At 41.6% G+C, this 25,406-nt stretch overlaps 1 protein-coding gene and 1 non-coding gene across 2 annotated transcripts in view; both read left to right on the forward strand.

Annotated features, from left to right (window-relative positions):
- The window catches only part of KIF26B (kinesin family member 26B), a 444,073-nt gene that overhangs the window by 173,863 nt on the left and 244,804 nt on the right, over window positions 1–25,406 (forward strand). The gene's annotated exons all lie outside the window — the stretch shown is intronic.
- TRNAK-CUU lies at window positions 17,132–17,204 on the forward strand. Its single transcript has one exon. It is a non-coding gene; the product is annotated as a tRNA-Lys (tRNA).

The following is a 25,406-nucleotide window of genomic DNA, read 5'->3' on the forward strand; positions in this document are numbered from 1 at the left end:
ACCGCCTTTTTTTTTTCTTTTTTAAGGACAAAGTAAACAGAATTTTTTGGGAAAGTCTGGGGCTGATACTTATCAATGATTTTATCCAAGTCTCAAACAATGAGGCACTAGATGTTGGGTCACGCTAGATTTGCTGCTTATGCACCAGAAGTAAAAGCCCAGTGTCCTTGCTGACTGTGTGGGGTGACCTCTAGCTAGCGGGCTTCCTGGCTGTCACGTGTCTCTGTGTTTTGTCCTCTGCAAAGCACACAGTTGCAGAGCTGCTACGGGCACTATAGGGGATGATGGACCAAGTCTGACACATGGTGGCCCCTCCGTTCAGTGACCTGAAGCCAGCTCAGTCTCAAGACTCAACACTGAATGGAACTAGAGTGTGCTTTACCATAAGAACCAGTGGTAGTTGAGAAAACAAGACCCAGACTATATAGTAAATATAAAACACCTGAAAGAAATGGTACTCACCAGCTCAGAATATCAGCCATCTCCTACCACACCCCAACTCTCCATATGGGCACCACAGCTGACACAGGTCAGATTCTAAGTAGAATCTCCTCCCACCATGAGGAAATAAATTGGTAAAATATTGAAAGGCCCCTGGGCCAATTTTCTTCTTTTGAAGACCTTTATAAGGGAGGAGAGCAGGCCATATATAGGCTCAGATCATTTAAAATTCTACAGAGTAATAGGTAGTATTTAGAATAATCGAAAAAGGGTAAAACTTCATTTATTTTGGAGTTAATTTGAAATCTTGAGTGATTTAGGCCTATGTCATGATTCTTACTGAGCACTTTGAAACAGAGTACTCAGGTCTTTCATTCTTGCTATTAATTTATTTAAAATTTTTATTTATTTATTAGAGAGCATGAACAGCAGGTAGAATGGCAGAGGGAAAGAAAGAAGCAGGCTCCCTGCTCGGCAGGGAGTCCGACTCAGAGCTCGATCCCAGGACCCCAGGACCATCTGAGCCAGTCAGATGCTTAACTGGCTGAGCCACCCAGGTGCCCCACATTCTTGCTATTTATAGATCTGCGGGAACATACACTTGTAATACAGATGGTTGCTTATTATTTACTTATCTCTTTATTTATAAAATATGAGTCTTTCTTTTATAATTATATAATTTGGAATCTTCAATAAATTGGAAAATTGCAGTCTCCTCCTTACCCACCCCACCCCAGGCACACACCTAATTGCTTTCAAATTGAGATTTGACTGTGCTGTCTTTAGCGTGACAAATTAGCGTCCCTCGATCTTATGGAGGTATTTGTGGGGATTAGTTAATGAGTCATATATTTCATGTGTCTAAGTCATTCCCAGGGAGTAATTTAGGTGTTTAGGACACATATTAGTCACCATTTTTAGGACTCTGGAGACCATTTAGTGCATTACTGCCACACTAGTGGCCTCAAAGGGTTAACACGTCCCTTCAGCAGCTTACCTGGGACCCTCGGGAGAAAAAAAGGTGTCATTTGAGAAGCAAACCCACGTCTACATTCAAGGCTGTGACCACTTTTCTTTTTTTTTTTTTTTTTATTTTTTTAAAAATTTTTTTATAAATTTATTTTTTTTTTTTTTTTATTGGTGTTCAATTTACTAACATACAGAATAACACCCAGTGCCCGTCACCCATTCACTCCCACCCCCCGCCCTCCTCCCCTTCCACCACCCCTAGTTCGTTTCCCAGAGTTAGCAGTCTTTATGTTCTGTCTCCCTTTCTGATATTTCCCACACATTTCTTCTCCCTTCCCTTATTTTCCCTTTCACTATTATTTATATTCCCCAAATGAATGAGAACATATAATGTTTGTCCTTCTCCGACTGACTTACTTCACTCAGCATAATACCCTCCAGTTCCATCCACGTTGAAGCAAATGGTGGGTATTTGTCATTTCTAATAGCTGAGTAATATTCCATTGTATACATAAACCACATCTTCTTTATCCATTCATCTTTCGTTGGACACCGAGGCTCCTTCCACAGTTTGGCTATCGTGGCCATTGCTGCTAGAAACATCGGGGTGCAGGTGTCCCAGCGTTTCATTGCATTTGTATCTTTGGGGTAAATCCCCAACAGTGCAATTGCTGGGTCGTAGGGCAGGTATATTTTTAACTGTTTGAGGAACCTCCACACAGTTTTCCACAGTGGCTGCACCAGTTCACATTCCCACCAACAGTGTAAGAGGGTTCCCTTTTCTCCACATCCTCTCCAACATTTGTTGTTTCCTGCCTTGTTAATTTTTCCCATTCTCACTGGTGTGAGGTGGTATCTCATTGTGGTTTTGATTTGTATTTCCCTGATGGCAAGTGATGCAGAGCATTTTCTCATGTGCATGTTGGCCATGTCTATGTCTTCTTCTGTGAGATTTCTGTTCATGTCTTTTGCCCATTTCATGATTGGATTGTTTGTTTCTTTGGTGTTGAGTTTAATAAGTTCTTTATAGATCTTGGAAACTAGCCCTTTATCTGATATGTCATTTGCAAATATCTTCTCCCATTCTGTAGGTTGTCTTTGAGTTTTGTTGACTGTATCCTTTGCTGTGCAAAAGCTTCTTATCTTGATGAAGTCCCAATAGTTCATTTTTGCTTTTGTTTCTTTTGCCTTCGTGGATGTATCTTGCAAGAAGTTACTATGGCCGAGTTCAAAAAGGGTGTTGCCTGTGTTCTTCTCTAGGATTTTGATGGAATCTTGTCTCACATTTAGATCTTTCATCCATTTTGAGTTTATCTTTGTGTATGGTGAAAGAGAGTGGTCTAGTTTCATTCTTCTGCATGTGGATGTCCAATTTTCCCAGCACCATTTATTGAAGAGACTGTCTTTCTTCCAATGGATAGTCTTTCCTCCTTTATCGAATATTAGTTGCCCATAAAGTTCAGGGTCCACTTCTGGATTCTCTATTCTGTTCCACTGATCTATGTGTCTGTTTTTGTGCCAGTACCACACTGTCTTGATGACCACAGCTTTGTAGTACAACCTGAAATCTGGCATTGTGATGCCCCCAGATATGGTTTTCTTTTTTAAAATTCCCCTGGCTATTCGGGGTCTTTTCTGATTCCACACAAATCTTAAAATAATTTGTTCTAACTCTCTGAAGAAAGTCCATGGTATTTTGATAGGGATTGCATTAAATGTGTATATTGCCCTGGGTAACATTGACATTTTCACAATATTAATTCTGCCAATCCATGAGCATGGAATATTTTTCCATCTCTTTGTGTCTTCCTCAATTTCTTTCAGAAGTGTTCTATAGTTTTGAGGGTATAGATCCTTTACATCTTTGGTGAGGTTTATTCCTAGGTATCTTATGCTTTTGGGTGCAATTGTAAATGGGATTGACTCCTTAATTTCTCTTTCTTCAGTCTCATTGTTAGTGTATAGAAATGCCACTGACTTCTGGGCATTGATTTTGTATCCTGCCACGCTACCGAATTGCTGTATGAGTTCTAGCAATCTTGGGGTGGAGACTTTTGGGTTTTCTATGTAGAGTATCATGTCATCGGCGAAGAGGGAGAGTTTGACTTCTTCTTTGCCAATTTGAATGCCTTTAATGTGTGACCACTTTTCTAATTGCATGATGAATCTGAACCAATCTGACGGTGACAGTTTCCATCACCTTAGCAATGCTGGAGTCCTTGGTCCCCGTGGATTGGGGACTGTACCAGTGGGAAGATGGAGCCCGTTACTCTGTTCATGACATGCTTCCTTTTTATGAAAGCAAACAGACCTCTGATACCAATGGAAGCAAGACAGGCAGGCTGCCCTGGGGAATTAGAGACGACAGACCGAAGCCCAGAAATGTCAAGTGACCTGTCCAAGGTCACACCACTAGGAAATGCCGGAGCTGGGATTCAAACACTGTTTCCTGCACACTTGTCCCCTGCCCCTCACCACCCTGCTTAAGGCAGGGGCCAGTTCCTCAGATTGCTCAGACACCCAGACTCCCTGAGGAGGGACACCCACAGCACATCCTACAAACACTGCTTTCAGACACTTTGGTGTTGCCAGGATTTCCAAGTCAGATCTCATGCTGTGCGGCTATGCTTAACTGTGTAGATCAATGCCCCCGTTCCATTTTCTCACTGGGAGGTGGGGAGGCTGGTGGGGGACAAAGCTTGAGAAAAAGATGGGCCACAAAAAAACCCCAAACCCCAAACAAAAAAGGCTGTGTAAGCAATGCTGCCATCTAGTGAGATGTACTTTGGCTTACCCAAGAGGTAGATACTTAGACTCTCATCATAAATTAATTCCAAGATTAATAAAAGAAAATAGGGTCATTTCATTTCCTTGTCAATAATGTCTTCGCAGAATAATATATGTTCAAATTCATTGTCCTAATACATATCCTTGCAAAAGGACCTGAATGGATCTCTAGTATAAATGGAACTCTGTTCTGGCCTCACAGAAAGAGCACTCTGATCAGCGTGTGAACTGCGCCTCACCTGCTTATGAGCTGAGTGACATTCTGACCGCACAAGATGTTGATAATCCGCTGCTTTTTTTAAAAAGATTTTATTTATTAATTTGAGACACAGAGAGAGAAATCACAAGCAGTGAGGGTCAGAGGGAGAGAGAGAAACAGATTCCCCACTGAGTAGGGAGCCCCATGTGGGACTCGATCCCAGGACCCTGAGATCATGACCTGAGACAAAGGCAGACACTTAACCGAATGAGCCACCCATGTGACCATTGATATCTGTTTCTGGAGTGCCCATCTCCTCAGATTGTTTTGAGGATTAAGTTTATTCATCCTAAAATTTATGTTTGAGTTCTAAGCACTGGATTTAAATGAAATTTTATGTACACACACACACACACACACACACACACACAGATTTGCAGAATGAGTTTGCATACTGAGAAATTCTACAAACCCAACATGCAGGGGCTACTTGTAGAGCATGGTTCTCTGCCATCCCGCAGATGCATGGCGCATTGACAGGTGACATGCACACACCCAGCCCTGGAGGCATCCCTTCGTGGTACAGCTTGGTTTTGATAGTCTTCTCATGGTGAGTACCCTGAACACAGCCATGTGCAGGGCTGTTCGGTAGCTTCAAGATTCACTCAGGTCCATTGCAGCTGAGATTGTGTATCGCAGTTTTTGTTGAAAACCACCATGTTTCGTTTTCCTCTAAGGACAAATTATCCTTTTTTACCCAAATAGCCTTTTTGATGGGGTGCAGGTACGTGGGGAGATTGATAGCTACTATTGGGGGAGTGGCTCGTTCCCTCCAAACCCTGGTCAGAAAACCCATGCTTAGTCACCGTGGATGAGACTGGCCATTTAGAAGCAGTGGCCAGGGACACCTGGGTGGCTCAGTGGTTGAGCATCTGCCTTTGGTTCAGATTGTGATCCTGGGGTCCTGGGATCGAGTCCCACATCAGTCTCCTGCATGGAGCCTGCTTCTCCCTCTGCCTATGTCTCTGCCTCTCTCTGTGTGTGTGTCTCTCATGAATAAATAAATAAAATTTTAAAACAAACAAAAGACGAAGCAGTGGCCACTTTGTGATCCTGTTAGGAAGTAAGAGAGGGACAAGGAGTTCTTGTCCACAACAAAGAGGAGAAAAGATGAATGGTGGCAGCTGACACTTTCTGGAAAAACCAAGAGACAAGAGATGTTGTCCTTTCATGAGTGTGGTTTAGAAGCTCTGTTGTTCTAGAAGGAGGCTGCAAACCCACGGGCCACAGAGGCAGCGGGGGAGGGAGGGGCATTGTGCCCAGATGGTGAAACTTGCAGGAAGCCTTTCAGCCATGGCGATGGCATTGACTTTGGGAAGACCGTAGAGAGAAGTGAATCTCTTCATTCCACTGCACTTCTGACCACCTACGCTGTGAGCTTGGATGGTTTATTGAGCACTTACTTAGTTATTTGTTAGAAGTAAGAAGTTTGGTAGATAGTATTTCTACAACTTCATAATGTAAGTTTTATGCTAACAGTAAACAGGAAGTTTTGGCTTATCTGACTGTGAGTATTCAGTGAGTCCCAGCCTCAAGATTGCTTGTATTCGGTTATCTTGAGCCCTGTCTTACTCTCCCACACACACTTTTTCTTTTTTTTAGATTGCGCAGTCACCTCTAGAGAGTTCTAATTCCCAGTTATTTATCCTGTAAATTATTCAAACCTTACCCCTCATCTTACCCTTCTGTTGTGAATTGGTCACAGTTATTTGCATCTCTGAGGATGGGTGGGCAAAGGAAATAAAAGGACCTGTGATGATAACCAGTCGATTCCATCATTTATTAGCAGTTTATGCCAAAGATTTGGCAGAAAAGGCAGTGGGAATGAAAGTAGAGCAATTAACAAGAAACTCACTTATTGAAATGTTGCAAACCTTCGACCTACTCTAAGTGGCTGCTAACTTCCAACTATATAATAGGCTAAGTGGAAAACAAACCAATGCAGCCTTTAGGGTTAATTGGTGTAAATGTATTAATTACAAGAACTACTCATTAAATGTTTAATAAGGTATATACGTTGCTAACGTAATATCTACCTAAACATCATCCACTGGATGCACATATATTGTAAGCATATGCAGGCTAACAGCAGCAAGTATTTAAACTCTCTGGGGCACTTGTACATCATAGCACCCTGAGTCTACACACCTGCCAGGTATCATCAGGCAGGCAATCTGGGGAAGGGTTTACAAGAAGATAGAAGGAGGAGCAGAGACATAAAGACTCAGGATTGTCGCGGAATGGTGTGCTGGGAGCTGGAGGAGAGGCAGAGGATGTGGTGACACACGAGAAATGGGCAGATCATGAGCTTCACCCCCAGCTGTCATAGGCGAGGAAAAAACTACACAGATAGGACACAGGAGGAGAGTGGGACTGCGTGCTAACAGAGAAGTGGAGGTCATAGGTCTGGTAGGGGGGAGTGAGGACTAGTGAGCAGAGGGCTTGGGGTGGGAGGGGTGGGAGATTCCATAGACATTTAGAATAATACCTGGAGGCTTTGAGGATTGGTAGGGTGCAGGATGACTGGGGATGACCCCTAGTCTATGTCGGTGGCCATGTGGGTGGTGAGCTGCTAGGCCCTCTGGTCCAGAGACAGCTTTGGCCACAATTCTGTGGTATAGAGGCGAGGTTGCATTGGGTGTTGGAGGTGGGGATGGATGAGGCTAGGCAAATAAGAGAAGCTAGAGACAGGCAATTAATTCTTCTGGGACGCGGAAGGCTCTTCTGACTCTAGCTCAATGTCTTGTCCATTGGACCATCATGTCTTGCCAATACCTAGATATGAAAAGCAGTGTTGCTGTGTTACACCCATACTGTATAAAGTCATCCATGTACTCATCCCCTCAGCAAACGTTCTTTGAGCTGGGCATCATACTATTTCCTACAGATCACAAAGCACTGTGGTTGGGTAGGGTTTTGCCTATTAACAGGGTATCTTGGTGTAGAAAGTCAGTGTGGAATGATGGGCTGTTCCAACTGTGTCTCCTTCACCTGTGTTGATATGCGTGTGTGTGTGTGTGTGTGTGTGTGTTGGGGAAGGGAGGGCATCCAGTGGTATTCATTATGGAATAACTCTGGCACGGAGTAAGTCTGGTGCCCTTGGTGGTGGGTGAGACTATGACCTAGACGATGGTGCAGTGGGCTCAAGGGACCCCTGCTGCCCAGCTGGGCCGCAGCTCTGGAGGAGAACCAGGCTCTGGCCACCCACAGTGCAGAAGAATCTTGCCCCATTCCCCCACCTCATCCATAAACACTGCAAGGGTCATCAGGATCCCACTGACCTGGCTTCAGGACTCGTATTAGCATTGTTCCTCCTTTAAACAGCCTCCTTTTAAAGCCATCCATTGATAAGATAAGTGATGAATAACCTCATCACCTTCACCTGTGTCGCTCTCTGATCCAGGGAGGAGAAAAACAGTTCAGCTGAAGAATCTATTTAAGTCAGTATTTTCATTCATTCAGTGTTTTGAGATGTCCACAGTGTGTGGGACGTCTGGAGCTGGGAAGTAAAAATGAGGAAAGATCCCTGAAGGGAGCTCCCTGAGCATGGCCCTCTGATGTGGATCAGACTGGGGTCAGTGCCAGGGCAGAAGCGCAGACGCTGTGCTGTGGGAAAACAGAATGGAAGCCAGACACACATTCCATCCAGGTATCTGGAAAAATGCATTTTAATATCAGTTACTTAGCTGTCAATTACACAGACTGTTTGTAGCAGTTGTAATTCAGAAACAAATAGCAACTACCGTGTTATTGGATGAAGAAGAGGCTGCATTATCCAGTCTAGCTCTTGATTCCATCTCTAAAACTATCTTTCTGCTTCCTGTGAATGCGTGACATTAGCAGCAGGCAGGGCTGCCCTGACACCTCCCCAGAGTGTCACCGGCCATCGGTATGGACCCAAGCAGGATGATGGGCAGAATGGGAAGGTGCCAAGTCCACTTAACTCCTCATCTGCTTGCTGCTCACCCAGGAAATGTTATGGGTTCTGGGCTGCAGTTACCAACATTGGTATAATATGTATTAATATTCTTTTTTTAAAGATTTTATTTATTTATTCATGAGAGACACAGAGAGAAGCAGAGACACAGGCAGAGGGAAAAGCAGGCTCCTTGCAGGGAGCCCAATGCAAGACTCGATCCCAGGACTCTGGGATCACGACCTGAGCAAAAGGCAGATGCTCAACCACTGAGCCACCCAGGCATCCCTATGTACTAATATTCTTGAGGCCAGAATAGGCCATTTTGAAACCTTGAGTTAAAAGGTCCTCTGGTCACATGGCTCTCCTTCAGAAACTGAGCAGCAGATCTGTTCTCTCTTGACCTGGTGATTCTTTGGTGCCTCCCTCTGTGAGACTGGACAGGTTTTCAGGAGACACCTGGAGACTCTTGTAATTGAGGTCCATGGTAGGAACACTTCAGTGTTCTTTGTGGTATAGAAAAACCAATTTCTAAGAAGATTTACATGATAACTTTCTTTCTGGATTGATACTTTCGGAAGGAGTAGAAAAGTATATAAAGTAACTCAAATTGAAATATATAGTTCCTTGAAAAATGCAACTAAAGAGACTATTAGAATCATGTGCTTCAACTTATTGAGGACAAGATAGGCTATTTTAAATGCCTAGTCACAGAAATTTCACAGTCTCGATTTACCCAGATTTGCTCCTTTGTTCCCCCTCTTTCTTTGCACATATGACTCTGTTAGCATTTGTGGCTGTGTTTGAAAATTGCTATGACACTGACCATGTTAATTAATCGAGTCCAGTGTATTTTGACCATAAGCAGATATGCGAGTGAATAGGAACTCCCCACTCCTTCCACATCCGTCTCTCTCCTTCCCTGGACAGAAGTGAACCTAAGTCATCTTGGAATAATAATACTAAAGTATACTTCATGAGGGAAGGGGATACCAGTCCTCCTTTTCCATACCTTCTTCACTGAGATCAATCTGGCCTTTATCTCCGGTTTGTTTAGAATCGTATTTCTATTAGGAAATAGATGCTCTGCATCTGTATATTCCAAGAGGGAAGATATCCTTCAAATAGATGGGTTGGTTCTGAACCCCGAGCCTGCCTGCAGAAAAGCCACTGTGAGGTTTGAAGTATGCTCACGTCCCCTGTATGCCTGTCTCTTTGGAGGGGACTCTGGAACACTGAGCGTTGGGAGAGGCAGTGGCCCTGGGGCCTGGAAGAGCCACCCTGTAAGTCAGGGTTATAGTCAGCAAGAAAGCTTATTCCATGGGCAGCCTGGGTGGCTCAGTGGTTTAGCGCTGCCTTCGGACCAGGATGTGAACATGGAGACCCGGAATCAAGCCCCACATCAGGCTCCCTGCGTGGAGCCTGCTTCTCCCTCTGCCTGTATCTCTGCCTCTCTCTCTGTGTCTCTCATGAATAAATAAATAAAATCTTAAAAAAAAAAAAAAAAGAAACATTCCAGGGTATGTCATATTCCCTCTTAGAGGGAGAGGGAAGTTCTGTTTCTCTTATATTTAATGCTTAATAATTCAAGCATTCACCCTGTGTCCACTCTCAAAAAAGCTCGTCTTCATGTGCACATGTTTATATGTACATATGGCTATTCAGCTCTTCTGGCAGAACTGGAATAAATAACAATTTATCACTCTTTATTACTAGAATTGGCCAAGAAAGAGCTATAGCTTGTATTACATCAATATTAAAAATGAAATTACATTTCTAGCTCACTGTACATAACCATGTTTCTCCTTTGAAAGGAGTATTCTAGTCTCTTGAGTATTTAAAGCAATAAATTAAGTTTTGGAAGAAGGCTTCAGTTACTTAGAATGTTTAAATTTTTTTTAGAAATATTCATCTTTTATTAGTTTTTAAATCAAAGTTACACGTGCATGTAAGTTAGGGAGTTAAATCATTTGACAAGACTTGATGTGAAAAGCACCATTCTACCGAGAATACAGTGGGTGTTCCCTGCTTTCCAGAGTTCATTAATATTTATCTCCATATCATGCCATTCTTCTGTTGCTACTACTTGATTTATTTAGTTTTAGATTACTCTATTACAGTAATTCTCCAAGTGTACTCCATGGACCATTTGCTTCTCCAAGACCTTTTCACTGTCCACAAGTCCATGAGATCAAAAGTACTTTTATATAATAGTCCAACATTATTTGCCTCTTTTACTTGGGTTGATATTTGCTGTGGTGGGTTAAACTGCTGGCATGTTTGCATGAATCAATCAAGGCAAGTGGCACCAGACCCTACTAGTCATTGTGTTCTCTGTCATCACACATTTGGAATGTTTTTTAAAATACATTTCCATTTAAGAATGTGCTTGATGGAACAATAAAAACTATTAATTTAGTTAAATCTAAAAATGTGCGTCAAAACGTGAGGTCCTTGAGTGCCATGTGATGTTGCCTCAAGGAGAAGCATGTGTGCCATTGTCTGAGTTGGAAACTCCTGGTCTCCCCCGTACCCGCCCCTCATGGAATACATTGTCACTTGAAAAAATGACTGACAGACAAGCCATGTTTATTCAGACTTGAGTATTTTGTAGACATTTGCTCTAAGTGAATATAAGAGCTGACAGGGTTGATTTGCCAGTGATAAAACTTGAGCTTGCCATTGGAGATTCCCATTTTGGAAAACTTGATTCTGTGACCATGAACCTAAAAGCCTCCCAACACTTAGAGACATATTGCGGACACACAACATCACACTAGTGTCAGGGGTGTAACTTAGTGATTCAGTATCTCTGCATAGGGAGTATAGCTCCCACCTGTCACCACCATACGATGTCACTACAATACCATTGACCATGTACCTTTCATCCCATTACTTTTTTTGCTCCATAACTGGAATCCTGTATGTCCCACTCCTCTTCACACATTTTGGCCATCCTCTCACCATCAGTTTGTTCTCTGTATTTATGTGTCTGTTTCTGCTTTTGTTTGGGTTTTTAGATTCTACATATAAGTGAAATCACATGGTACTTGTCTTTCTGTGTCGGACCTATTTCACTGAGCACATTGAGCATGATACTCTCTGGGTCCATCCCTGTTGTTGCAAAGGGAAGATCTAATTCTTTATTATGATTGAGTAATATTCCTGTGTGTGTGTGTGTATATACCATATCTTTATCCAATCATTGATCCGTGACTTAAAGACTTCCTGATAAGATTAGCGAGGATATTAACAAATGTGATTTTTTTTTATATTGTGTAATGGAATATATCAACATCTGGAAGACATGTATAATTCAGTAAATAAATATTTTCCAGTGATCTGTGCATTCTTACAGAATCTTGTAATGTCATATCTATTCAAAATGCAAGATAGCCTAATGGATTTTAGTACAACAATGTACTGAAAATTCATTAACATACCTTGAGATTGCTCATTTCAGTGAATCTTTAAGAAACCTCCGCTTGCCAATTTTTAGTATAGTATCAAAGAAGAATGTCCCCAATTATCTTAAAATGCTATTAAAATAGTCCTCCATTTACCAACTACATATCTGTATGAGGATAGATTTTCTCTATATAGTCAACAGAAACAACATAATCAGATATAAGCCACGTAACTAAAACAACATATGCCAGGCATAAAAGCAATTTGTGAAAATGTAAAATAGTGTCAATCTTCTCATTAAATTTTATGTTTGGGGAAATAGATATATTTCATAAGATATTTATACCAACATTTAATGGGCTCCTTGTTATTTTAAAATAAATAAATATATACTTTAAGTTTTAGTTTAATTTCTAAAACGGTAAATATCTATAGATTTAAGAGGGAGGTATGGATTAGGAGGATCTAGGAAAAAATTCTTGAGTAAGATGTGATGATCATAGAGCTAATATTTTTTGAACATTTTTGAGGGCAGAGTTACAGAACACAGGAGAGTTTGGGTTGAATTAGTGATAAAGACCCAGTATGCTAAGCAAATTGAAAAACAGAAGTATCACAAAACAAAGGAAAAGTTCTGTGAGGTCCTTGGTAATTTTAAGATTGTAAAAGGTTCCTGAAACTTGACAGGTTTGAGAATTATTTACCTATCACCTGACCACTGAGGAATAAGAACATCTAATTCTTTCTGACTACCACCCAACCCCCAACCCCCACAGCATATATGCTCACCTGTCTTTTCATAGCTCTAATAATTTGCTGAATTTTGGTTTGATCAATATCCAGTATTATTATGACAGCCTAAATATTATCTAAAGGTATTGCTGTGACTATGTAAGGGCTAATTTTCAACTTAGCCATGTGGCTCAGGTTACTTTCTCCATAAGTGTGCAAAGGAGGGGGCACTGGGAGGCTCAGTGGTTGGGCAGCTGCCTTTGGCTCAGGTCATGATCCTGGGACCCTGGGATTGAGTCCCACATCGGGATCCTCACGGGGAACCTGCTTCTCCCTCTGCCTGTGTCTCTGCCTCTCTCTGTGTGTCTCTCATGAATAAATAAAAATAAAAAATTTTTTTAAAAAAGTGCGCAAAGAAGGTGCATTTTTGATACTTTGGATCTGAAATAGCTCTATTCTTTCTTGACACTTGGTTAATACTTTTTGGCTGGGTAACAAAGGTGCAGGTTGGAAGTCATCATCCCTTAGATTTTTAAAGGTATTTCTTTAGTGACATTTTAGCTTACAGTGCTGTTATAGAAAAGTCTGAATCTTGGTCATTTACATGAAATATTCCTGGTCTCTCTCTCGAGATGTCCTTGATCACCAGTGCTTTGAAATTTCCCTCGGATCTAATATTGGCTTATCGTGGGCCTTCAGTCTTCATGTTGGCCCATCCCAGGGAATGTTCTTTAGTTATTTCTTTGACATTCCTGCCCTCCATTTTCTTTGTTCTTTTTTTTTTTTTTAGTTTATTTTTGCTTTTCTATTTGCCTTTTTAAAAAAAAATTTGTGTATTTTCTGGCAGGTTTCTTCAATTTCATCTTTGAACTATTTTATTAAGGTTTTTATTTTCACTATCATGTTTTTAATTTCCAACAACTTCTTTCTGTTGTCGTTAATTGTTCTTTTTTGAAATCTATTTTCTTAATGATGTCCTGTTCTTGTTTTATGGATGCCGTATTTTCTTTCATCTCTCTGAGATGAAAGTGGGTTGTGTTCTGTTTTTAGTTTTATTTTCCCTGCATATCTCTCCTTGAGATATTCCCCCTCTTTTGTGGCTTTGTTTTTATAATTTATTTATTTATTTACTTATTTATTTATTTGTTTGAGAGAGAGAGAGCACGAGCAGCAGGAGCAGAGGGAGAAAGTGAATCCCAAGCAGACTCCTCACTGAGTGCAGAGCCCAATGCAGAGCTTGATCCCACAACCCTGAGACCATGACCTGAGCCAAAATCAAGAGTCAGATGCCCAACCAACTGAGCCACCCATGCACCCCTCCTCCTCTTTTGTATTAAATGCTTTCCTCAAATACTGGGTGATCCTTCACTGACAGATCATAATGAATAAGGCACAAAATATCTGGATGGAGAAGCATGGGAGGAGATGGTTGAGTACAGTCTTACCTATATTGTAACCTGAAGGGGCCATTTCTAAAAATTTCTTTAGTTCTTTTCTTTGGAGCTGTTCAGATCCCCAGGAAAGAGTCTTCTAGACTGGTATGAATTTGGCTGCCAGTTTTCTGGGAGCTGGGAGGAAGAAGAGAAGAGAGGTCTCAAATTCAATGTGTAAACTTCAGCTTACTTTCTCCTTTCTCAGTTCCCTATTCCTAGCGGTGCTTGGCAGGTTCTAGTCTGGAGACCCTGGGTGTTACCATGTCAGAGCATATGCTGCTAGCCCCTGCCAAGGTAGGCAGGTGCAGTCACCTGGATGAGAGGTAGAGTTCCAGGGCTCTAACTCCTTCATAAACTGCATTTCAGCCAATTTCCTTGACATAGCTCCACTTAGTGTATATGGTACCATCTAGTTTTAAGCCTTCTAGGGGGTTTTGAAGTATAAACTGAAGTATAAACTATTTACAGCTTTGCCCAACTTTTAGTTTGAGACTCATCTTCTGTCTACTAATAAGTAAGTTACCACTCACCCATCTTAGTTCCAGCTTCCAGAATTGTATTACATTTGCTTCCTCTCTCATTTTCTGTGGCCTTGTGAGTTTATGCTTTGTAAAGACCCTGCATTGTCATTTCATTCGGATTTCAGTGAAGCACAGTGCTAAACATATGTGTTTAACCTATCATCCATTACCAGAAATACTTTAAAGGTTTAAAATACTTTAAAGGAATAAAAAACAGGGATACCTGTGTGGCTCAGCCAGTTAAACATCTGATTCTTGATTTGGGCTCAGATCATGATCTCAGGGCCTGGGCTAGAGCCCCTTGTTGGTCTCTGTGCTCCATGGGGAGTCTGCTTGAGATTCTTTCCCTCTTCCTCTCCCTCTGTCCCACCCTCTCTAAAAAAAAAAGGCATAAAAATTCCTTTAAGGTCTTTTCTTAGTAGGTGAAATGGCTAATAGTAGGAAGCATCCATTTAGTCCCTACTACTTCTTGAACACATTTTTTTTTAAATTTACTCATATCTGAAATATTATAGACCTAAAAGCAAAGTTAGTAGCTTGATTTTGGTTCCAGCATTGAGCAATCATAATGTTATTAGGTTCAGACTCAGATACATCTGGGCTCATATATAAACTGAAGCTAGGTCACTGTTGGAGTGTCTTAAGGATGCTCTGGCTTCCCAGGATGGAATTTCTAGCATCTTGATTTACTTGACCCATATAGTCCATTATTTTCATTCCTTTCCTTTTCCAGAAACATCCCATATTATGAAAAAATTTAAAAGATCAGTGAGGTGGTTGTGGATGGGACACAGGACAAGGAAAATGTGGAACTTCCTCATTCACCGAGGAGCCAGCCAGGAGCCAAGACTTCCCTTGCTCTGGACCCGTAGTGTGATAGAGCCCATAACCAGGTCATGAGGGAAAGTTTGCAACTTGCAAATTGGCAATGCTACAAATCATGGTGTTTTTTCCTAGAAAGCTGGTTTTTGTTTTTCTTATTTATTTATTTATTTACTTATTTGGGACAAAGAGAGAGAGGCAAAGACATAGGCAAAGGGAAAATCAGGCTCCCCCCCGGGGAGCCTGATGCCAGACTTGATCCAGGAACCTGGGATCACAACCTGAGCCAAAGGCAGACGCTCAACCACTGAGCCACCCAGGTGCCCCAGAAAACTGATTTTTAAGTCCGTATTAGCACACCATGCGCAGGCCTGACTTTACTCTGAGGGCAGCCACATGAATTGTCAACACATCATAATGACATCACTATATTTATATTATGTCACATCGTTTGTACTCATTACAATGTGGCCCCCGGAAGCCAGGTGAGAAGCACAAAATTTGGAACTTGAAGGCCCGACATTCAGGCTCTTCTGTGGCTTTTCTGAGCCCCAGCTTTGGTTACTGAATCTGTAAACAGAAGAAACAGTTTCTACCCAGCAGGATTAATGTAAAATTTACCAACTATGCCAGGCTGTCCTCCCAGACCTATGTCCAGAAGAAAGCCCTGGCCTTGTGGGTAGGTACATCTGTGGCTTCTTTCTGTGTTGTGCCAGGGTTGTGACACCTTTGATTAGGTGCCTTATTTTTAGAACAAAAATCTAATTCTACTTGTTGTTTATCTGGTCTCCAAAATTTATGAGGCCACTTAATCAAGAATATAAGATCGGGGCACTTCAGACTCTCATAAGAGAGTGTGATCTCAAATGTTCCTCTCTCCAGCACCCCAAATTCCAGAAGAAGGGAAGTCTGATTAAGGGTCAGTAATTAAAAATACAACTAACAAATTAACCAGCTATATTCTGAGTTATATCCTGAAGAAGGTTTAACACATTTGGACCAAATCAACCTATTCTTTTTCATAACTCACCATCCACTTTGAATGGTGTCTTGATCTTCTGCCTTCAAGCATTCATCAGAAATTATTATAAGAAACTAGTATTCTCATCTTGCTTCAGCATTTGTTAAGAATTTTGAGTACAGATACTAACTATCCATTACATGGCTCAATTTCCCAACTTTTACAAGGTCTTACACAGCAAGTAACCTTGTCTCTGCTGAAGAATTGGTCTGTTTCATCCTTTTTTAAAAATATTTTATTTATTTATTCATAGAGACACAGAGAGAGAGACACAGGCAGAGGGAGAAGCAGGCTCCATGCAGGGAGCTTGATGTGGGACTTGATCCCAGGACCCGAGGATCATACCCTGAGCCGAAGGTAGACACAGCCACTGAGCCACCCAAGCATCATCCTCTTAATAAGGCCTGTGAAACTCATAATGTTTCCCCATTCAACTTTGTGCCAGGAACATCAAAATCAAGTTTTTTGTTTTGTTTTGTTTTTTAGAATAAGGTTTTAAAATCAATCTTAAGAACCGTGTAAACTTTTTTTTTTTAGCATGTTAGGTCTCTCCTCTCTACCCTGTTTTCCATGTGATCATTTCTATCTTACTAATTTTATTGTATTTTCTTTTTTAAAAAAAATATTTATTAGAGAGAGAGAGAGAGCATGAATGGGGTGAGGAGCAGAGGGAGAAGCAGACTTCCTGCTGAGCAGGGAGCCCCATGTGGGGCTTGAACTCATGACCCTGAGATCATGACCTGAGCTGAAGGCAGACAGACACTTTACCGACTGAGCCACCTAGGTGCCCCATCATTTTTTTTCAATGACAAATCCTGGAGTGCCTGGCTGGCTCAGTCGGTAGAGCATGTGGCTCTTGATCTCAGGGTCATGAGTTCAAGCCCCATGTTGGGCATGGAGCCTAACTAAAAAAAAAAAAAAAGACAAATCTTTTTGGAAATGAATGAATGAATGAGTGAGCAAGTGAATTATGAATGAGTAAAGGAAGGTCAGTGATTTGGAGCTGGATGAGAGAAGAAAGGAGAACATGAAGGTGTCTTCAAACACTTGAAATGCTATGTTTTGGAAGACACAGTGGTTATGGCTTTAATTGCTCCTGGGGATAGAATAAGAACCAAGATGTAGGGGCGCCTGGGTGGCTCAGTTGGTTAGGCATCTGCCTTTGGCTCAGGCCATGATCTCAGGGTCCTAGGATTGATTCCTGAGTCCGGCTCCCACTCAGCAGAGAGTCTGCTGCTCCCTCTACTTCTGCTCCTCCTGCTTCTGCTCCTCTCTCTCTGTCTCTCTTTTTCTCAAATAAATAAATACAATCTTAAAAAAAAAAATAGCCAAGATGTAGACTGTCCATTAGCGGTCTTGAACATTCCCAAGCTATTTCTCATGTGCCTGCTTTCCGTGCTCTATAGAAGAGGCTCATTAAAGACCAGTTCCCTATTCTCCAGTTCTTCCATTTTAGGCAAACAGATCCAGCTGACTGCACAAGAGAACTCTAAGAGTTATCCAATCATGGGATGGACTGCTTTGCAAAGTAGGGAGCTTCCTGTCTCTGGAGGATCCCAAGAAGTGGCTAAATGACAAGGACCCTGAAAAGTACTCTGCATCAGGAGAGAGGGTGTATTTGTTGACGTCTAAGTCTTGGCCCCTGCTGTGCTTTCATGATTGTCAGTTATTTGGAGGTTTTGGTGCTAAACTGAATGATTAGGTGTTTTGGGTGGTTTTTTTTTTTAAAGAATTTTTTTACATTTATTTGAGAGAGAGGACAGAGAGCACTAACAGTGGGGAGTAGCAGAGAGAGAGGGAGAAGCAGACTGAGATTATGACCTGAGCAGGAGGCAGACACTCAACAACTGAGCCCCACAGGCACCCCAGATTAGGTAGTTTCAAAGTAAGTGGGCGATCTGGAGGTGGGGAGGGGGAAGGCAGTAAAAATGCCTTCACAAACCAGTTCCTTTGCTCTGTGACCCAGGCAGGTCCCATCAGTAGCTTGACCCTCCATAATCTGGATTTGCAGGTGGTGGTGGTGTGGGCTAGCCAGGGTTCCAGGGAGCCTGTGGCTCTCTGCACATGGAGAGTCTCCTGAGCCACTGCAAGGATTGTTGCCAGAGACTCCCCCTGTGTCTGTCCCTGTGGAAGTGAGGGCAGGAGACAGGCACCTGAACTGATGTTGAGACCCACCATCCAAAGCCCATGTTTCTCTCTGTGGAGGAGCCACAAGGGACTCAGGCTCACAGGGAAGCCAGGGCTGGCTGTTGTGAACCACCCATCAGCCGATGTGAACCTGGTTACCACGTGGCATCTTAGACAGTGACATTCAGAGGCTTGCTGTGGAAGGCAGGTAGACAAAACAAGGCATGGCCCCATGTAAATTCCTAAAGGGAAAATTTGACTCAAAATAATTTTTTCCCCACCTTGTTTATTCGCTTTTAAGTGAATTAGAATTTTTTAAAAATAACTTTTAATACAGAACGTTGCAAGAATAAAAATAGTACAGAGGACACCACATTCCTTGTCTCTAGATTAACAGTTGCTCTCTAGTTTTCCCCCTGAATCATTGAGAGTAAGGCACATACACCAGAAGCCTTGGTACCAGAATACTTCCATGAGTATTCCCTAGGAAATGGGATATTCTTCTGTATAGCCAGAGTCCAGTTATCAGGTTCAGTGGGATTAACATTGATAAGTAACTTTATCCAATCAACAATTGGTCTTTCAGTTTCTTTCAACTCACCCAGTAATGTCCTTTATAACATGGTTTCCCTTCTCTGGGGCAGGGTTCAGACCAGGATGAGGTTGCAATTCATTTTCATGTCTCTTTTTGAAGATCTTTTAACAGTTACATTATTAGTTAATGGTCTCCTTAGTGCCTTCTTCAAAATCTTTAGATAAAAACACTTCTAGTCGAGTATCACCATCCTGTTGTTCACTTGAAAGCCAAGGCTAGATTCTCTGGAATCCAAGCCCACTCTGATACCATAGAAAAGGTTTTCACATGTGAGGTGGAAGGGATGGGAGCAAGGAATTTTGCGAGTGTATTTTATGCACGGTTGACTTTCCTTTATTTGATTGGAACACACAAAAACAGATCGGAAACGGCGAGATCATTCTCAAATTCCCCTGTTGTCAGTCTGACTTATTGCCAAGAAGTTTCTACTTTGTCCTTGGGGAGGAAGAAGATCATTTTGAGATTCTGTTTTATCTTGAGACAACACACTGTTATGAATCTAGAAACAGATAAAAAAAATACCTTTACATTAACTCAGAGTCCTTATCTCAGCACTTCCATGTAATTTATGAATCAACAGCAACAACACATGTGATAATTAAGCATTTCTATGCGTGCAGTGCTTTGGTTAGCTCAGGAAAGGGTATATTCAGCAATTCTGGTCTCTGCCCTCCAGAACAACTTGCTTAACATGCATCAATATGCATTATTAAGTGTTATAACACATCAAGTAAAAAATATGCCCAACACTTGCAAGACATAACACAGACTTAGAATTATTGGGGTAATTTGTCTGATGGCAACATTTAATCAGAGAGAGACTGAATAATTCACCAAAGCTTACTTTAAAGAATCAGAGCTACAATGCTGACCTTTTGGTGTAATCTCTCACTTTCAAAATACTCTATCTGGATGTCTTCTTTAGTATCTGAAAAACAAGAGGGAAGGTGGAAGAATAATAGAAGATACATTTTTTTTAAGTTTACAGAAGTCTGGAATAGCTTCTTTGAAAAAAAAAAGTTAAATGAAAAAACTTTGGCTTCTTGTTTTCCAAAGCATCTGTAAGAGGCTACAGGGAATAAAACACTAATTTGAAAAGATATATGCACAGTTATGTTTATTGCAGCATTATTCACAATAGCCAAGACATGGAAGCAGCCCAAGTGTCCACTGACAGATGAATGGGTAAAGAAGATGTGGTATATATACACAATAGAATATATCTCAGCCATAAAAAAGAATGAGGTCTTGCCATTTGTAGAAGCATGAAAGAACCTAGAGGGTATGATGCAAAGTGAAATATATCAGAGAAAGACAAATAAATTATTTTGCTTATATGTGGAATCTAAACAAACAGGAACCGACCTATAAGTACAGAGAACAAACTGGTGATTGCCAGAGGGCAAGGGGCTAGTGGGGGGTTGGGAGGTGCAGGCTTCCACCTACAGAATGAGTAAGTCATGAAAATAAAAGGCACAGCACAGAATATAGCCAATGGTATTAGAGTGGTGATGGATAATAGCTACATTTGCAGTGGGCATGGTATATTATATAGTCTTATTGGATCACTATGCTGTACACTTGAAACTAATGTAACATTGTATGTCAACTATACTTCAATAATACATTTTTAAAATAGGGGCACCTTGATGACTCGGTTGGGCACCTGCCTTCGGCTCAGGTCATGATCTCAGGGTCCTGGGATTGAGCCCTGAGTTGGGCTCCCTACTCAGCAGGGAGTCTGCTTCTCCCTCTACCCTCCCCCCTGCTTGTGTGTGATCTCTCTCTCTCTCTTTCTCTCTCAAATAAACAAATATCTTTAATAAAAAAATTTTTTAAATAGAAGTTAGTTTTAAAGAAGAGGCTGCAGGGACTCTGAAGCGTGGCAGGGGGTCAGATTGATAATACTTTGTATCTTACTCCTCATCGCTCTTAAACGTAGGCTCTTTATGGGTGCCATAAGGATATTCTTTTTACCTAGTTCACTTTATAAACTTTGCCTATTTTACTAAGAGTTATAAACAGGAAAAAAATGGACTTTAAAAGTTGCATGTAATTTTAATTTTTTCTATGTTTATTGTATGTAGATTCATAATTGTAACCTGGGGGAAATGTGTTCATCGGGTCCAAAGCAATCACATAAATAATGAGATTTCTTTGAAGTTGTCTTTTCCTTGACTAGTGGAGGATTCTGTAGATCCTTGCTAATCAATATGGTAGCCATCGGCCGTATGTGACTATTGAGGATTTGGGAGATGGTTAGTCTGAACTGAATTGTGGTATAAGTAAAATACACATTACCTCTTTAGGACTTAGTACATGAAAAGAAAACATAAAATATCTCATTAGTAAAGGCCTTTTTAGATTAAATATATGTTGAAATGATAGTATTTTGGATACAGTGAGTTAATGAGTTAAATAAAATATTTAAATTAAATTCACCTGTTTCTTTGCATGTTTTTAATGTGGCTGTCATAATATTTCTATTGGACAGTTCCCATCTGGAGGGAAGGAAAATAGAGAGCTAAAAACCCAACTCATTTCTTGTACTTCAGAGTACATTGCTGAAGGGAAAGCTAAATATCCAGTGATCCCAATTTTTGGGTTACATTTGGATTTCATTAAAGCTTCTTTAGTTAAATCTACTGTAAACCTGCCCCAAGGTCCCAGGTGGGAAGAGAATTGGATCTTTTTGTTTGCTTAAAAGAATTCTAAGAAAATCCTGAATTCATTTCAAAAGCGATTCACTTTTAAAAGCTCTGTTAAAAAGCTTTCCATTTACTGAGGTTGGAAGTATGATTAACATTGAGTTCTTAAGAGGCTAAGTAATCGGGAAAATTATCCAGAAACTTCTGAGAGGACTTTCCCTGGTCTCGAGCAGAGGCATCTGGGGGGGACTTAAGGACCATTAGTAGCCTCAGATCAGCCATACGCTCCTGTGTTCACACCTTCCCTCCAATAAACGAAAACATCGGGAAAGATAAAATATTTATTCCTAAGTGTCTATAACTGAATTTATGGATCTAACTTGCTGGATATTATTGCCTGTGCAAACCCATGCAACTGTGCACGTAAAGCATGTTTTTATTAGTTCCTACATAAAATTTTTATGGTAATGGCAAACAAAGGACCAATTTAGTTTAGCTGAGTTTGTTATTATTCCAGCTTCGAATAGATAAGCGGCAGTGCAAATAACAGGGTCAACGGGGAAGAGGTTTCGGGTCTCTCAGGGCCAGGGCTCCTGGCCCACTGGCTAGCAGTGGTACCAGGGCTGCCTGCTGAGAAGCCCCAGGAAAGCCTGGCCAGAACAGAGTGGCATGAGGCTGGTGGGGGCTGCCAGCAGATCTGCTATGGAGCGGTGACACTCCCAATCAGTAACCACAGAGTATTCAAATTTAGTTTCTGAAAAGGCCTGCATAGATGCTTTTGAAAGAACTCCCACATACTGTATTTCAGCTGGAGACTTGCAGAGAGAAAGGGTTCAAGTGGCTTATTGTGGGTCATCTCCCACTCTGGGATTTAAACAAAGCACAAACAGAACAAAGTTCCTTTAAACTGGGTGCCTTCATCTGAGTCCCTCCTGTCTGTGGTTTGGCAGGCTGGCTGGATGGAGAGCAAGCCCACGCCTCTCATTCCCACCACTGCCTTTTCATGTTTGACCCTTGAGATCTGGCGAATGATCCCCACAGTGGCCTAGAGTGGAGGCAAGTGTTTCTAGAATTTGAAGATAAAGCATCTTTCTTAAATCCTGCCTTTTCCTTCCCTATGACTAGTTAATAATTGAGAGTAAGTCTGTAATCTACAGTGAGTATGATTCCTGGACCACAATCTAGGAGACAGGATGTGACACATATCGACCTACTGAGGACAGTAGCAAGAAATATTCTGAATTGTGTGGGGCTGCGAAATGCAAGACTATGATCACGAATGTGCAGTGCTGGAGACAGTCTTAGAACTCAGCTGCCGTGAGCAGGCAGGGAATATGTCGGGTTCACTCTGGGCTAAGTTCTGTCTGGGACGTTAATGAAGTTACCACTAATGATCTGAGGGCTGGAGTGGTCCTGATTCTAGGTGGTGGAAGTACTTTCACATTAGGACACTCATGTTGCTTCATCTCCTCCCCCAGTGGATCTGCACTGGAGCCGTTCCAGAAAGCAGGCGACTTTGGTTGTCCTGACAAGTGTCTCTAGGAGCAAGGAGCATCTATAACTCCCAGCAGCCCCCTTTTGGCATGTGCTCCTTTTAGGACTGTTCTAATCTGAGGTTCTTTGTACTACATATTTCCTCCGTGGACCTGTTTATTGATTCTCACATGTGCCTTGTGCATTCTGTAAGTTGTTTTTTGGCATTGTTTCTCAAAGACACTGCTTGAGCAGGGTGTGTGTGTGTGTGTGTGTGTGTGTGTGTGTGTGTACCCATGCATGCACACATGCCCACACATGCATACACTCACATTTGTGTTTACTTTGGTCTCATCTTAGGCTCTGAGAGGAAAACAGTGTACTAAATCAGGCTAACCATGAAATGCTTATGTGTTGTTTTGCTCTTCTTGCCCATGTTTTATGAACCTGCTGGTGGTTAGCCCCATGGAGAGTCACATAGCAGAGTTTCCATACTTATGCCAAGAGGGAGGAGCAGTAAAGTAACTCCAAGGGCAAGCTTTATCTCCTGCCTTTGTGGAAAAGACCTTCCAGAATGGCTGTGTTGCTGTCCATGCTAACAAAGGGGTAACACAATTTCTAAGTAGTCTCGATTTGTGGTGAAAATTATAGCTGTGGGCCACCAGCTTCTTTCTGAGATGGCCTGTCTGATTCCCTGCTCTGGACCTGAGACTCTGGGTGTGTTTGTATGAAGCCTTGCAGACTTCCAATGACTTTGTGTGAAGGGCAGAGTCAGGGTCTAGGGAGTTGAGGAAAGACGACAGATGGACTTAGCTGAGATGTGGATGTCGTCGCCTTCTCTCAAGAGGTTGTTAAGAGAATCACTCAATTTGGGGGGAATTGTGGTGAGACAATTTGTTAATACAGCTTAGAGTCTTTTAACTCAGGATGGGATGAATAGCTTTTCAAGTGTGTATGAAAGACAAGAATCCCCAAAGATCGGTTCCATTTTAAATAGCAGACTCCAGGGACTCAAGGTTTGTAACGAAAGGGCAGATATGAAAGAGATGAACTCTCAGGTCTGACTCTTTTCAAGAATAAAGCACACTGGCTGGGATCCCTGAGGTGCCAGGGTCTGCCAATCTTGCTGGCTCTGGTTTGTTAGCTAGGGGAATCTAGTGAGATATGCTCACAATAAGTTAGTTGGTATTGACTTTGCTGGGCCTGACCCATATTATAAAGTTGCAACAAGTGGAAAGTATAGCCGAGCTTTGGGAAAAGCCATAGCATGTACAATGGAAGAGAAAACCAACATCTTAATTGAACAGAGGAGAAATTTGAGCAGAAGCACCAAGTTAAGAAATTAGGACACTGAATGGAATGTTACAGCCACAACAGAAAGAAGTTGAATATTTACTTAGTGAGGATGTAATCGTATAATCGATTCTCTGGTGGCAACTCACATAGAACATCTTTGTCTCTCTGCTAATTGTTAAAAGCAAGGGGGTGCTGAGAAAATTATATGAACTTGAAGAAATCTGATAACAGCAAAGTGAATTTGGGAGTTCTGTGTTACAACCAATAAGGCCTGGGAGTTTTCAGTGTCCTGAAATTTGAGAAATTGGGTTTAAGGGTAGGCTAAGGAACATCCAAACATTATGGAACCCCTGAAGCAGGTTCCATGTTGGCTTTACTAGTGAAATACATGATGAAAACATGTATACATAAAAAAGTGTATCTTATTAATAATCCACATCTGCTGGGTGAGCCGATTCAGAAAATCATCAAATGTAGACAAAGGCTGTCATGGGTCTGGTGACAAGATCAGGCCTGCTCAAAACCGATAATCCAGAGACTCCTGGTAAGCAGCCCTGCCACACTCTTCTCTGAATTCTGGGCCTGTAGGATGGATGCAAGAGTTAAAATTATCCAGCTTTGTACAGTCAGTGATCCTATACTTCCAAGGGACGGGACGGAGGGCCGACCGCAAACCTCTTCACGAGATTCTTGTAAGTGAGCCCAGAAATATCTCCTACTTCTGTATGGGTTTTCAATGAGAGGCTTTAAAGCATACTGGTTTTGCATTTTCAGTCCATTGTTATTTGAAGAGAAGGACTTTTGAGAGTGTTTTTATTTAACATCCTTTATGGCAGATCTCTGATTTTGGGGGCGACCTTACAGAGAGGTTAATTGATTTTGTTAAGGTCCCACACCGGCCATTTGGCCAGAACCAAACCTCTGGCTTATTTCTAAACCACAGAGACCATTTCTTTCT

The sequence above is a fragment of the Canis lupus genome, chromosome 7, assembly GCF_011100685.1.
Source record: "Canis lupus familiaris isolate Mischka breed German Shepherd chromosome 7, alternate assembly UU_Cfam_GSD_1.0, whole genome shotgun sequence".
NCBI lineage: Eukaryota > Metazoa > Chordata > Mammalia > Carnivora > Canidae > Canis > Canis lupus.